Genomic DNA, 16,302 nt, shown 5'->3' on the forward strand with positions numbered 1-16,302 from the left:
GGAAGGGAAAAAAAAGTAGAATAAAAATCTGTGCATACTACATAATAATAATGTCAAGTCATAAAAGTTCGTGATCCAGGAAACTACTATGAGTTCCTATTCAGAAAATTTACCTTTGAGAATTGAAATGTACTCCGCAATATATCCTTGGCTCAATAATGTTGCTAAAAATAACTGATAAAAGTAACAAGAATTGTTTTTAATCTGAATTTCTTATTTTGCAATCTAGTTTTACTGAAAATGAACCCAGAAATCCTAAAACTCCTCCAATACAGCATGCTGATCTAAGTTATTTAGGAACAGCTTTGATTTATGTCTAACAAGGTATTTTGAAGTATGTTATATTAGGACAAACTTCAGTTTTGTGAATTGGTCTAATGTCACATTATCTAAATTATCTGTCGTTATTGTTATCAGTTGATGCTGAAAGCAGCATGTTGGCAAATGCATCTTTCTTCCTCCGAACTAACATTAGGACATACCACATACTCTATAACAATATGTAAAATATTGTTTTAAAGTCCCAAGTGAAACAACAATTTGGAATACAAAAAGATGAAAGATTAGGATATTTTTAAAACTGTTTTAGAGATCAGTAATGCTAAGAACAACAGATTAATTATTCTTGTTAGCTTGTTTGATTTCCCAAGAGAACTGAAGAAATACTTATTAAGGGAATGTCATGATGACAGCCAACACTGAAATCAAAAGAATCACCAATTTCAGCCCTCATATTTGGGAGCTTTGAATGCTAAACACTAGTATATCCTTTGGTGATTTCCCAATTTTAATAGCCTGTATCAGATATAACAAATCTTTAAGTTGTTAAAATACCTTAAGTGATACATGAACAGAAATAGATATAAAATATCATAGTTTCAATATTCAATTTTATCTTTTACAGAGCCAGACCTGTTATACAAATATATGATCGTAAAATTTATCTTGCACTTTTTAGCTGCATACTATATTCTGATTATAGTTCTTTACATAATTATTCTTTCTTCAGGGGAAATACAGTGCACTATGAAAAACATACTCAGGAAAAAGTCATTACACAATTACTCATACAATACTCTAGAGCCAAATCCACAATACTGTGCAAATAAGTGACTTCCTCAGCATACTTCTATGAAGGAAGGTTATCCTAAGTGAGCTATCAATTTTAAATCAAATCTCCTTGGTTGTGGAGGCAGAGAGCACATTTCATAGAATTTACAAGCACTTACCACATAAACAGATTAACTTTGTAGAGGCATTGGAAATACTGTTATTCCTTTGTTAGTTTTTTGCCTCTGACTGCAGTCTTGTTTATTTGCTTTGTAAGAAGTAGAAGTGAGTTCAAATCAGTTTCCCAAAACTCAACCTTTCAAAACCCAGAAAACACTGGACTTCAAAATGGTGAAATATCTGCTAACAGTGGGAAGAATTTTAGTATTGCTTCTTTGTCCTCTTGATCCTGAACAGCTTTCAGTTTTTGTAAGATGGAAATAACGCACAAAACAAACAAACAAACCAACACGACCACCAGCAAAAAACGCATTCGGCTCACATATTGTGTGAAGATAGTTATGTAATAAATTCATGTGATATTGGAGCATTCATGCCTTTTAAGACAGATCAAAGTGAGTTTACTTGTATGAGGACAATTTGGAGGACAGTGAAAAGAAATGAAATTGCTTGCTGCAAGGCAGATAGAAGAGCGATCTTTGTAGCCCACTGCACAAGACTTCTTTGTAAAAGGCAGTTCAGTGCAGATGGAAGACATGCAGCTTTCCAGTTCAGGAGGTACCATACGCTAACTTTTTCTGAACAATCCTCCTCCCCCAATAACAATATGTGTATGGACACTACCTTATTTATACGTTCGTAATTATAAAGAAGGTTGAGCCTAATCAAGAAACTTTATATTCCTATAATCATCAAAGAATTTCCCCAGGGAATTCCATTGAGATCAACAGGACTGCTTAGCTGCAAAAAAAAATTGCCTCTGTGATTCCGGCTTTGGGAAGCCTTCACTGGTAAATAAACCCTATGTACCTATGATACTAAATATGCTGGATACAAATACTGGTAGGATGTTTAAGTGGCAAGGACACTGGACTGGGACATCACCAAACAGTCCTGATGACCTCTCTTATCTTCCCATAATGACCTTGCCTGCTTTGCCAATTTAAGTAATTCTGGGAAAAGCTGTCTTTCATTGTTTATGTGTGCAGTTGGGGTCCCAGTCTTTGGTGTGGCTTCTAGAGGCTCTTATAATAGAGACAATAATAATATTGAGCTCTTAATTTGAGGAATAATCCTAAAGACTAGCTCTTACTCAGGCTTTTAACAGGTGGAAAATACTCCTCTGAAGGGTCTGTGAACATAGTGCTTAACTTTAAATAAACGTCGATGCTGCTAATAGCTAAATATCATTGCCCTGAGCCAGCAGGTTTTGATTCAGTTCTGTATATTCCTTACAGTTATTTGCCCCCTAGTTGTGCTTGTTTTCTTTTGAAGAATAATTAAGATTTAATGGCTTTTTTTTTCTTTTTTTTTTTTTTTTTTTCCTGCTTGCTTTCTTGTTGCCTACTGTGCCGATTGCTTGTGTCTGATCCTGGTCATTACAAGAACTGTACAGTAATTGCGTATCTGGTGACTCATTAATGAAGGTCCCCAGAGAGATGAGAAGCTGTTCTTTTGAAGTTCATCATGTTTGCTGTTGGCCTTCTAGTTTAATCTATACATTCAGGACATCTTACTCAATTACTGGAAACTCCTTTTTTTCTAAGGATATAGACACCTTGTAAACAAAGACCTTTATCTCTGCTAACAACATGGCTTACCTCTGATAAATCAAAGCATTATACACACAGACACTCTTTTCATCTTTGAAAAGCCAGAATGGTTCAGAAAAAGAAAACCAAAACATTCTGGTACAAACAGGTGTTTTGGATCAGAGAATTACCTCCAAAATACATCATTTCATACATCTTAAATTCAGCAGCATATTGCAACAAAAAGCTCTGTTCATGAAAACATTTTTTCCAGTTCTCAGAAGCTGATTTTTTAAAATTTTTTTAACAGAGCTTTGTAAGACAAAGGATTACATTTTAGAATTTTCTGTGAACTATGTTTGACACTGCTTAAAAATTATCATAATGCTTGGCACAAAGTCAACCAAAAGCTTCCAGCTATTTATTTCCAGGCATCTCATCTGCTCTTTCAGACAATCTACAACTCGTGCTTTAACTACCCCGTAGCCCACTGTGACCTAGGAATGAGAACTCCCAGATGCTCAACTCTGACTCCCTGGGCTTATATAGCCCAGCAATATTAACGTACAATGTCTCCAGAACACCTTAGCAGTTACCTGGTGAATGTATTTTTGAGAGACCTATTCATGTTTCACCAGAAGTTTATCAAGATCTTTTCCAACACATTGTGGTTTTGACAAATGAACCTGACAGGGGAAAGACTGCTTCAACAGAACATTCCTGTGACTGTAGCACTGGAAATACTCAGTTCAGACAATTAGATTTTTGTTTTGTTGTTTTGCATGTTAAACCACATTAGGGTAGCTTTTTGCCAGCAGTGAAGGGCGCACTGAAGGTGATTAACTGCTTTGTTTTTGTTATCCGTGTAATTTACTCAATTGTTTTTCTGAAGTTGTGCTGTCCTTACAAGACAGCTGTCAGCCTGCATGGGTGGTCCATTATTTGTATTCACAAGTCTGTTTCATTGTCTCTGTTTATCTACATGTAATTTAATAGGAAAGGAAAGAGCTGTGAGCAAAGCAAGTCTCCAGAACAAGAACTCTGAAAGTGAGGGAAGGGAGGAACTCTCACTGCCAACAGACACAAACATGTGCTAGAAGTCCCACCAATACATCAGGACTTGAAAGATCCATGCAAAAATTTTCTCTGACTGTCTAAGGAGAACATCAGGGAAAGATGGATCCCTCACGATCTAAGGCTTGATGAGGGGGGCAAAGGAGCACAACAGCACTAGTGTAAAGTTAAGCTGGCAGAAATTAAAGACAAGTTTTGCATAAAAGCAATTATAAACAGATGCAAATGGGGAGACCTTAACAACTCCATGACAACTTAATTAGCCCAAAGTACCTGATGATGATACTTCAACCTCTTGGCCAGCTGTACTACTACCTATTTACATACAGTCAGATATTCTGCAGAGCGCCACTCTAACAGTTCTCATCAGGACAACACAAGAAATCAGATTTAAAAATTCAAACAGTTCTGTTTTGTGCATAGTCATTGCTATCCTGGATATTCCAATTTACTAAAATGAGAACTGAGAATCTTTTTATTTTTTTTTCATAACTGTTTAAGGAATCATGGGAAAGGCAACAGTACACATGAAAATAGTCCCTAACACTTAACATCACTTGTCTTAGCAACAATATAGGGTGGGTTTTTTTTGCCCCACTGGTGGATGAAAGTAAAGTTCACATTACCCTCTCTCCTGCTAAAAGCAAAAAGAAGCAGCTAATAGGTGTGGTTGGAATTGCATTGTCACCCAGCAACTGTTATGTTTGTTTCTTTGCACACTATCACTGAGTTAGGATTTAACTTGTTTAATCTCTCTCCCTGTGGAGTGATACAGCATTTCATACCTCTTGAAATGCCATCACCAAACTGAAGAGATCCCCGGATGGTAGCACCAGTGTATTCCTGGCTCTGTGGACTTTGAATGAAGATGCACAATTGAACAATATTTCTGCAACTGGAAACCCACATGCCAAAATATTTTAAAAACAAATGTTGACCATGAAAAATCCATGCTGCCAAAGACTTGATAGTCCTTCTTACTCAAGAGATTGAAACACATATCTAAGGTATATGGTAGAGCAAAATATTTATTTTTATTTAATTGAACCAGTAGCAAATCTTACCCCTGTACATCGTTGTATATATAATAGTAAGAAAACTATTAAACTTCTTTCAGAGAAGTTTAATTACAGAAGGTTCATTTGCGACATAAAACTATACTATGCATTTGTTGTAAACTATTTCAGTAGCAAGGGGATGGAATTATTTATTGTCTCTTCTACATATTAACATGGTAATTTGTTGTTTTAAACCATTCATATTTTAACCAGCTGCCAATCACATGTTTTTCTAACTTCTTTACTTACATTTGATGTGAAATGATTGAAAAATGTTTGGAGTTTTACTTAAGAGCTGATTAAAATAAGCACTATTTGAAAGAGAATTACTAGGGCATCAGGAATCTATTAAATGAGCTGGAAAAATCCTGCAGAGTATAATATATGCATGTGATTAAGAGCTCTACACTGATAGGGTTTCCTTTCCTACCGTCTATTATAAAGGCATTAGGAAAGTTGCATCAATTAAGATGCTAGGCCTGAATATAACAGTACTCAGTTTTTCAGGGAGATCACAAATAAAGGACAATGTGAAATGTCTATCTCACTTTGTATAACCTTCCTCATGAACGAAACCTAATGATTTGCACAAATTTTCTTGATGAATCTTTTGAAAGCTATTCAACAAGCATCCTGTAGAATGTCCACCAATTAGTATAAAGAATCATTTTAAGCTTTGTTGAAGAGTTTCTTGTGCCTTGTCATATTTATCAGTTAAGCATTACCACTGGCCTTTATTACAGAGGCCTCAAATACTTTTTTGGACAAATGAACTCATTCAAATTTGACAGTTAAACTACCAAAACTCAAGTAAATTTTCCTTGCTACTTGTATAGATGAATTAATTATATGTAATGTATTTTTTCATAAAATACAGGGAGTAATCCAATACAATTCACTATACAAAGTTGCACAACTTTTCATCAATTATTTGAAATCCACACAGTTAAATAAAATTTGTCTATTGCCCAATTTTGATCTCACATGTCTTAAATATTTTACAATGTTAAGTAAGTTTCAGGATTACCAATACTTTCTGGTTTAATGTATTAATTTTTTTTCAGGGTGAAAGTAACGTCATGCTAGCTGGAGATCACACTCAAATAGTCTTTGGTGGAGAAGCCTACAAATTGGTGAAAAGTTAAGGGGTTTGTCACACGCCTGAATTTGCAGCCATGTAATACCAACCATTCCTTCACTGATCCTTCTCCCCGAACGTATCCTGTGTAAAATATCTTCCCCAAATTAATGTAAGAAATCCCCCACACACATCTCCTGGCTCTCTTCACCTCTGCTAGTTGTATTCTTTTAATACCTGTTTTGCTCCAGCTGAACTTCACCTTCACAGAAAAGATGCCACACTGCAAAGTGTCACACGCAACACGGGGCGGGTCACTTCTTAACATGTCATCTGGTCACCTCTTCCATCCAGCATCTGACTTTTTCTCCAAAAAGGATCGGTAAGCCTTAGGAACACAAACACAGGCTTTGCATGAGGTTTTGTCCAATAAACAAAACATGAGCTGCCAAAGAAACTTACACTAAGATCACCTTTCCAATTATTAATCACAGAATGCTGAAGAAATGTAAAAGCAGATTTAATTCAGGGACATTTATCAGAGCAACTCTATTAATAAATTATTCTACTAAGATAATTTTGTAGATATTTTAGTTTGTTCTGAATGAAAATATCTCCACCCCATTCATCCTTACATTATTCTACATCTACTGAAACTGACATTAAGTAAAATAAATAAATATAAAGCCAATCACACAGCTTTTTTTTTATGGCTAACGAACAATAGCCATTTACAGACTCTTATATCACTAAAGCACTAACATCATCCAAGCTCATAGATATTGCAATTAAGATTACATAATGAGAAGGCTGAAAACTGCTCCTGGTGGATTCTTGTTTAAATGGGTAGTGAGAAACAAATCATTTGGGAACTACACATGAGGTTATGGTACATGATTTTGTAGATCTGATTTTATTTTTATTTTTTTTGCTGAGGCTGCAGTTAAACTAGGCTACGAAAACATTAAATATCAAATATTTGTGCAAACAAAATTCACAGTTTATGAGTGTTATGTGTGGCTTGAAATTTACTCTATTTAACATGCATTAATATACTCAACACTACTGTTCATTTGCTCACGTGTATCAAAACTCATGCCCATGCTAGAATGAATCAAGATGTTGTCATTATATTAAGCATCATACAACCTTAAAACAAGTAAAACTCGGGTTAAAATAAAATGTGATCGAAAGACAATGAGATTATTTTGGTTTCATGATGTGCCCTAATACCCTTTAAATTTTTGATGTGAAGAGATGCTCATTTGGTATCTAAACCAGAATACAGTTTGCCCAAGGAGGATGGGATGTGGCCTTTCCCTGTTTCACTACCAGGTCTTCTAAGGATGATGAGTGCTCTTATCTTAGTGTTATTATAACATCAAGAAGGAAGTGTTTCTAAGGTTAGAATCAGGTGGAAACCAAAGTACTGCTGATGATTTGGTCAAGTTTGCCATTTTCACGTTCCAGTATGAGATTATTTTTACCCAGATCCTAAGGGTAACATCTAGGGGAAGATTTGTTATCTATTCTTACAGTACATAGATGTTTAATGAGTACTTGATGATTCATCTAGAGTATAAAATTTCAGCTGAGAGCCTGGTGTTATTATTCAAGCCCATTTTGCAGTCAGACAGCTCCCACTCTTCTATAAAGTATTTTTTCACTCTGTGAAAAACAAGGCCTTGGAGGCAAGTCAGGAGCTACACAATGGCATATTGAATTTACTGGCTTTATCTTGAACAATATGGCAGAAATATTTCAGTGATGCAAGATCTAATCTATAAATAACAAGGAAACACAGTAAAAGACTGTGCTGACAGATTGTTGCAATCCCCAATGGTTTGAATGGGAGTTTCCTAGACAGAATTTCTAAAGGGTTACAGTTTTAAGTGGAGGTGAGCTAAATAAAAATAAAAACAGGGAATCTAAAATGTCACTGTGTAAAGAAATCATCTGATAATGCAAGGGATCAACATTCAGTCACTGTTCAGCTTTTCACAATTTCAAATCTTTGAATGTCTTAAAAGAAATTAATTTTGTTCCCCTTTCTTTCTCCCATCTCTCCCTCCCTCTTTTTTTTTTTTTTTTTAAAAGGGGAGTGCATTGCAAGCATTTCACATTGCATTTTCACTTCAAGCCAGCAGTAGGAAAATACAAGCATTGTACAAAAGAGTAGCCCAAAATGAAGAGAGCCAAATGAGCCATCAGAGCGTGAAATTCCCCATTCTCCTCCCCAATCTGTTGATCATGATTTTCTAACTTCTCATCTTGCTCTGCTTTGCTTGGCAGCTGCTGCAAAAATTCTTTGCCCTAGCCAAAAGTTTAAGCTAAGAGGTTCTCTTCAGCACTGATGCCAGTGCAGCTCTGCAGAGCCCTGCTCAGAGAGGGTACAAGCTGCAGAGCTGGCACCTTGCTGCAGCCTGTCAGTCTTGTCAGCGTGAGTCCTCTCCTCAACTTGGACAAGTACTTGAGAGCCTGACACAGCAGGGCCTAAAGTAGCTGTGTGCACACGTAGCTCTGAATGCAGCTTACTATTGAGAAAAGCTGGAGAGGAAAAAAAATATATATATATCAAAATCAACCCTTCTTTTATATCAAGAAAAGCAAAACTGGCAGCTCCAACTATCTAGAAGCCAAGCAAGCTGCGTTAACAACCATATAGGAGTGAATCATATCACAGCTACTTTATATCTGAAAAAAAAAAAAAAAAAAGTAGTACAATTGTACAATCACAACAGCAGCTCTTGCATAACAGGCTAGAAGTATCACCTTGCTCTCCTTTCTATAACATCGCAGTGACATAAAATAAACAGAGAGTCCCTGAATCAGAGCCCAGATTGTATTCAGTTGAAATCACTCCAAGTTTAAACATTTGACCCAGAATTCTGATGCAAAGCTTGTTTCCATTAGGTGTACAAGGGAGGCAAATTAGCAGATTAGATTAAGAAAATAAAAAGCACACAAGGAGTTCAAGAAGATGAAGCTGTTTGTTGTCAGCTTTTTGCCAAGACCCAGCTCTGAGCTGTTTCTGTCCTGGTTCAGGTGCCATTAGTGATCAAGACTTTCTGTCAAACTCAGCTGCCTTCTCCCCCACACACACTGTCCCTGCTGGTCTTTAAAGTACACTCGATTCAGGAAGGTAAACCCTGTCTGCTTAAGACATACTCAGACTTTCAAATCAATTGAACTAATTGGCAGCAAGTACAACATGTGCCTTAATCGTAATTGCAAACACTCTGTGATTGTACCAAATCCTTTCTGAAGGGGAGACTGCTATTTTTGTAAGGCTCTGAAAAGTAACTATTTAAAAAGGAAAAAGAAAAAAAAAGTTACCTTAGGGCATTTCACTGCACCACTTTCAAAGGTCAAAGAATCCAGATAAATAACATTACCACAGTAATCTTACCTGTTTTAGAAATATACATTACCATATTTATTTTGTAACCACGATTTGTTCTTTTTCAACAGTCTTCACCTTTAGTAAAGTCTTGTTTAACCAGCCCCTATCCCCACCTATTTTGTGTTTTAACGTATACAGGAAAAACAAATTATTTATTTATTTATTTATTTTAGTATTCATAATTAAAAGAATGGTAGCTAATTTGAGCTGACAGTTATCACCCAAACATGCTAATTTGCCAATTGCAAAGTATTTTCCCTAATGCAACAACTAGGCAGTACAGCATCAGAAAGCACAAATTTAAGGGACAGAAAGGAGTTAATGATCTCTCCCTGAAAGAAGCTTAAATCAGCCCCCACATACAGCACTTGTGAAAGGCCTGGCCCTGATTCTTCCAGCCATTAACAATCAGGAGGGAACAAGGTGCAGGAGGGGAGCACACTGCACAAGCAGCTGCTTTGCCTGGGGCAAGAGCTATCCCAAGAGACTTAAGTCACCAGGGGACTTTTTTCATCATTTCCCACCACTGCCAATGCTGATTCAGCTTCACTGATGTTAGAAGCATTGAAAGCAGGGCAAAGTCAGGCTCTCACTGGCAATTCAAACATCTCTTCGATTTAGACCTATTTTGAGCTACATGGAATGAAGCTAGTGAATCATTTATGCAAAGATCTCCAAATTTACTGGCATTAGAAATGCTGCACAACCTTTTTTTGCAGACAGGTGAGGCTCCTCAGCAGACAATGAGCAGAAGCAGCAGATAACCAAAGACAGTGTTGAGAGCACGTTGTCCCCCACCAGGTAACAAAGCTGGGTCAAGACTCTGGTGGCAACAGATTGTCTAGAAGAACTGCAATGATGATTGTGCTTATTTTGAATGACAGCTTGCTCATCCAAGGAGGCTGTTAACCAAGCAGATGTATTACAGCTGAAGCATCCGTCCCTGCTTTTATAACTGGACTCCTTCATGTGCCTGAATGCTGGCTTGTTAACTTAGCATCTTTGAAAAGAAGAAGGAATTATTTACAGGCAGAAAGAGATCACTGCACCTCAGTACAATCAACAGGCATACCAGGCTCAGAGCAGAATCTGAATGAAAGGAGAGGGAGAGTAAGAACCACAGAATGGTTTAGTCATTGTGGTTTAACCTGGCTGGCAGCTCAGCACCACACAGCCCTTCGTTCACCAGCTCCACAGTGGGATGAGAGAGAGAACTGAAAAAAAAAAAAAAAAGTGTGAGAACTCATGTGGGTTGAAATTACAGTTTAATAAGAAAGGGGCAGAGAAATGGAAGAGAAAAAAACAGGTGATGCACAGTGCAATTGCTCACTGTCCACCAACTGATGATGATGCCCAGCCAGTCCTCAAGCAGCAGCAGCCCCTGGCCAGCTGCCCCAGTGCCATGGCTGAGCACGGCACCCCAAGGTCTGGCATGTCCCTGGGGCCAGCAGAGCTCAGCTGGCCTGGCTATGTCCCCCCAGCTCCTCGGCACCCCTGGCCTCCTCACTGGCCAGGCAGTGTCAGGAGTTGGAAAGTCCTTGACTTAGTGAAAGCACTGCTCAGCAACAACTAAAACATTGGTATGTTATCAACATTATTTCCGGCCTACATCCAAAACCCAGCACCATACCAGCTACTAGGATGAAAACAGACTACGCCAGCTGAAACCAGGACAAATGGAACAGTCTTCAGTTACCAACTGGCAGGCCACACTAAGTTGTACCACACAAGTTGCCTGGTTTCAGGCATCCCTTCTGAGACTTCTAAGTTCCATCACAGGTGTCTAAAGTATGTGGAAATGTGTTCAAAGTTTTATTGTTGCTGTTGTTGTTTGCTTGTTTTTCATCTCTACTAATATAAATGTATTTGCAGGAAGAGTTTGTTATCAAATGCATCTAAGTCCTTCTCATCTCACTGCACTTTCAGAAGCCAGAGAGGTTTGACAGTGAGATGAACGATTGCTCTAATTTTGCTAGACACCATCATCCACTTGATAAGGACATGACATACACTTTGATTCTCGATGCCCAATGACAGCTTTGTGTTGGAAGAATATGCTTATTATAAAAGCCTGAGTTTTCATAAATGCAAATTCTTAGATACTCCAGTTAGGGTAAGTTTGTTCTAATGCTGTCACATAAAAAGGAGCTATAGAACACATTTCCTACTACGTTTTTAAATAAAATAGCATCCATTTTTATTTTTTTAAGAAGTAGGTGATAGAGGGTGGGGACGGTGATGATACCACCCAGGAGGAGTCCTTTGGGAGGACTGGAGAAATGTCTGCTCCATTCAGATCAGGCTGCTTAGTCTCTAAGATGCTCAGCCCTGTGAAGGCCTTTGTGTGTGTACAAAAGCAAACGTTTGGACAGACAGCAGTCAATGGCAAATTTCAGGATTTCCACTTTGACGTGAGTCCACAGTGCTTTTTCCTTTTTTTTTTCCTCTTTTTGACGATTTTAAACAAGCCAGTTTCAGCCAATACCGAGAGAAACATTTAATGCAGAATATCTAAGTTTTACTATATCTAAGTGGTTCATGAAACAGTGCTCTCAATTAATATGACATGCTATATTAGATGAAAACTTAGAAGAAGAATTGTTAATTGAAAGAACATTACCCACAGCATAAGCAGTTATCGCCAGTTCTGAGCTTTGCCTTCTTCAAAGCCTATTTCTCTTACTTTGCCTTTGCAAAGAGTTACTCTGAAGTAATGAAGATTTGCTGAGAAGGTATTTTGAATAATTTGGAGATTGATCTCTCCAGCTATTCCTTATTTTATCAAACATCCATACAAACTTAAACAAAATTATTATTGTTTTGAAATTATGATATGAAAACAAATAATCAGAGCTCTGATCTTTCAAGAGTTTTTAAAAAAATAAGAAGGAAAATGTTTATAGTGTTTTTCCTGAACTAGCAACAGCTTGCTTCTTTCTAAATAACTTGTAAAGAAAATGTCCTAAGATACCATGTGGAATATCAAAACTTAAAAAGGATGAAAGTTGATTATATTATCTCTTCTCATGAGAAGGTAATCTCTGTTGGGCAGAGAAACAAATAAGCACTTTCTGTCCCCAGTAGCGAGGATAAAGGATATGGCCATGGGAAAGCAAAGATATTTTCAACAGCCCTGACAACCATAGGGTATAGATAAAAGCATAACTACAACTTAGAGAGAATTAAAATAAATGTGGAAAGTTTAGAGGGCAGTGTGAAATCACACTGATGACCTACCTAACTCTTCATTTCCAGAAAGGCAGTTTAAAGGATTTTTGTTAGTGGTGGCTACTCTTCTTGGTGGTGGATTTTTCCTTTTTTTGGGGGGGAAGAGAGGTGGAATTTTGGGGGATAATTACGCGTATTCTCATTCAAATGAAAGTAAAAAGGAATTAATTTACAACTTAAAGCTCTTAGTTCACAGGTTTTTTAAATATAACCAGCGCATATGTTTAATGGCAATTTTAATGGTGAGGGTAACGACCAACAATGAATGAAATCACAACAAATTATGTCAAGTATTCAAGGGATGTTTTGACTATAATTAAGAGATTGTGGAAGCAAAACAGGTTTCATAAATGGTGACCTTTTACACAATGAAGTTCAGACAATTTAGATTTGTTCTCATTGAAGGATGGACTCTCTTCTACCACTGTTTGCCATTTTGAATTTAATCTTTCTTCTGTCTCTAGAGTTTTGCCATTCGTTTCTCTTGCAGCTTCTTTATAGACAGAGTTTCTGCAGTGGCAGTATTTCATTAGTATTTCTCTATAGGGAAAGGTGTATTTTTTTAATTTCTTTTTTTGACAGAGTATTAGGAGAATACCTACTGGTGAAATGTAGTGGCTATAGTACAATTTCACAATAAAGTATCAAATGCCCTATTACTTGAGCCATTTAAAACTTAACTGTACAAAACCTAAGAATTTTCCACAGGAAAATGATCCTACATCAGTGAAGTATTATACTAGACTGAAGACCTAAAAGTTCATCTTGTTTCTCTGATTTCTATATCCCCTCTTGTCTGAAAATGTGTAGCATCTGTCAGTAACTGGTATTCCTCTCCAGTCATCTTCTGTGAACAAGTTCTTCTCCTATTTCCTATGCAGCCCCTTCATGATATTCATGTCTGAAAATGGAGTTTGTATATCCTCCAGGGAAAGTTTATTGCAGTGAGGCAGCCACAGTGAACAGAAATGTCAAGTCTTAATGACAAGAAAGCAGTTTACTCAAAAGATACAGATCTTGGAATATAGCAGTGTATGCACAGCTTAGATTATAGGAATTCAACCCTGAAGCAAAGAGACCCTTAAAGACCCCAGAACAGTGATTGCTTGAAAAGGCCATCTATTGAGTATATGCTTTTCATTTCTTTCAGTTTTTCTGGCTTGTATTCTCTCTGATTTTTAATTAAAAGATAATAGCAAAAGATCTTTGGGTTTAAAATTAAATTATCATATTTGTTCTGGCTTTTCCGGTAGTCTTTAGCTGTTCCTTTCAAATATCTCAAAACTGTCAGCAAAAGAAACCACCCAACTCAATATAAATAGTCAAATGCCCTTCTCTCTTTTCTCTTTCTTTCTCAGGCATTCCAAGATGTCAGAACTGGAGAGGAATTCATGCATTTCTACAATGGGAGGGATTGGGACTGAAATACTGTGGAGATCCACAGTCTTTGTTCATTGTGGTCTTCAGTTTATGACACAACAAAGAGGTTTTAGGTGGCACATTGGTACCATTCTACTGCTTGAGATGCCCCCCTGTGGGAATAAAAATGTTGTTTTTGCAGTTACGTTGTTTAAAGGTAAGGAATGTGGTATTGAGATATGCTTGCAGTGATAAAAAAACTTAGCAGGTGACCTTGTAAAATGCAGACAACCAGTATCTGCCACTGTGAACACGGTGGCTAAGGTATCACTGGAGCAAATAGTCCCTAGATATGGGATAGCTGAAAACGTTGATTCAGATCAAGGAAGTCATTTCACTTCACAAGTACTGCAAGGGTTAATGCAGGCCTTAGAGATTGAGTGGGATTTTCACACCCCCTGGCACCCCCCCTCTTCTGGGAAGGTAGAACGAATGAACCAGATATTAAAGAAGCAATTAACTAAATTAGTGTTAGAAACCCAACTTCCTTGGGTAAAATTATTACCTTTAGCACTCCTCCAGGTTCAAACAGCACCAAGAAAGGATATAGGAATTTCACCATATGAGATGCTTTATGCATATGAGATGATTACCCTATCTGGGCAGAAGGGATGAGATACCACAATTCGAAACGAGAGTTTTCTTAAGAACTGTATTCTGGGGTTGTCCTCTTCTTTGTCATCTCTCAGGATCCATGGGTTATTGGCTCAAACCCCCCCCACCATCAACCAGAAAATTGGGTCCTGATTCGGACCTGGAAAGAATGAACTCTGGCCTGAATGGGAAGGACCATTACTAACCACTGAAACAGCCATAGGAACTGCGGAAAAAGGTTGGACTCACTATACTCGAGTGAAGGCATCTGTCGACCCTAGTACCTGTGAAGCTGTTCCTACAGAAGAATTGTTGGAAGTTGAAATCAAAGAGAAAAATCTCATAGTGGACTCTAAGCGGGATAAAAGCTTACAATTGTAAACTAACCTTTTATTTTCACAGGTAACTAATGAGTGTGGCTTGCGAGTGAGAGAAAGGACTGGCCTATAGCGAATTGAAGTGCTCCCAAGGGGTTTTTGTTCTAGTAGTACATATATCTTATTCTTTGTATTGATAATTATTTGGAAACCTAAGGGTTAAAAATAATGACAGGGAAAAATCAACTATTAATTTTGTTTCTAGTGATTGTAGGCCTCAGAGAAAGCCTTGGTCAATTGGCAACTTGGAAAAGGCATGACCAGATAATAGTAAGACGTTAGCTTGTGGAGATTTAAATGCCCAATGACAATTGAGCAGAGAGAACAAATAACTGGGAGAGACCCAACAGCCAGATCGAGAATAGCTCGAATAGAGGAAACGATCCTCTATTGCCATCAGAGAAAGGGAGAAACTCAAGGAGAAAACAGGAGAGAAAACAGGAGGCCCTCTTTGAAATGTAGCAGTTCAAACATTTGAGATTGAAACAGGGTATGGGGATGTGAATGCCTGGATAGAATAGGTCAAATATACTGTCCAGAGTCTCAACCATAGCAATTGCTATGCTTGTGCGTCAGGATGACCGATTGCCCGGATAGTGCCCTTCCCATTGGGGTGGACCAAGGACTCCCAGGGGATGCGATATACGATTGCATTGTACCAAGAAAAGACTGCCTGGGGAAATGAGGCCTGTAAGTCTCCCTCTTTGCTGTTCCTTTCCTTGCGTGATAGCAATATCAGGGTTCCCTCTGCATTCTCTACAGCTATAGGTAATCATAAATAGTACCCTGCATCTGGGAGAATTTGCCTTGTGCACAAGGACCTTGAATGCTACCAAGGACTTGATGGGAAACTGCTCAAGACTTGAGATCCCCAGGGCAGATCTCTGGTGGTACTGTGGAGGGAAGATCTTACGGTCCACCCTACCATCTAATTGGGGAGGCACGTGTTCAATTAACTATACCCTTCACCCTGGCATTTGAAAGAGAAACATCACATGTATCCAGAAGAAGTAAAAGAAGCTTAGGAGTATCATTCGATGATAGAGTATACATAGGTTCTGTTGGGGTGCCTAGAGGAGTTCCTGATGAACATAAAGCCAGGAATCAAATTGCTGCAGGGTTTGAGTCACCGTTCTGGTGGGTAACAATCAATAAGAATGTGGATTGGATTAATTATATTTATTATAATCAGCAGAGATTCATAAATTATAGAAGGGATGTGATAAGAAAAATCACTGAACAACTAGATGTCACCAGCAAAGTGGCTTGGGAAAACAGAACAGCATTAGATATCACAGTATCACAGATT

General features: G+C 37.8%; 1 long non-coding RNA gene across 2 annotated transcripts in view; it reads right to left on the reverse strand.

Moving 5' to 3' along the window:
• LOC125183042 (uncharacterized) overlaps positions 1–16,302 on the reverse strand; it is a 525,727-nt gene that overhangs the window by 471,226 nt on the left and 38,199 nt on the right. For both annotated transcript variants that reach the window (XR_010825017.1, XR_010825016.1), the window contains exon 2: positions 6,210–6,360. This is a non-coding gene — a long non-coding RNA (uncharacterized lncRNA). The remainder of the gene's footprint in view (positions 1–6,209; positions 6,361–16,302) is intronic.

Source organism: Anser cygnoides, chromosome 15 (genome assembly GCF_040182565.1).
Source record: "Anser cygnoides isolate HZ-2024a breed goose chromosome 15, Taihu_goose_T2T_genome, whole genome shotgun sequence".
NCBI classification, from domain to species: Eukaryota; Metazoa; Chordata; class Aves; order Anseriformes; family Anatidae; genus Anser; species Anser cygnoides.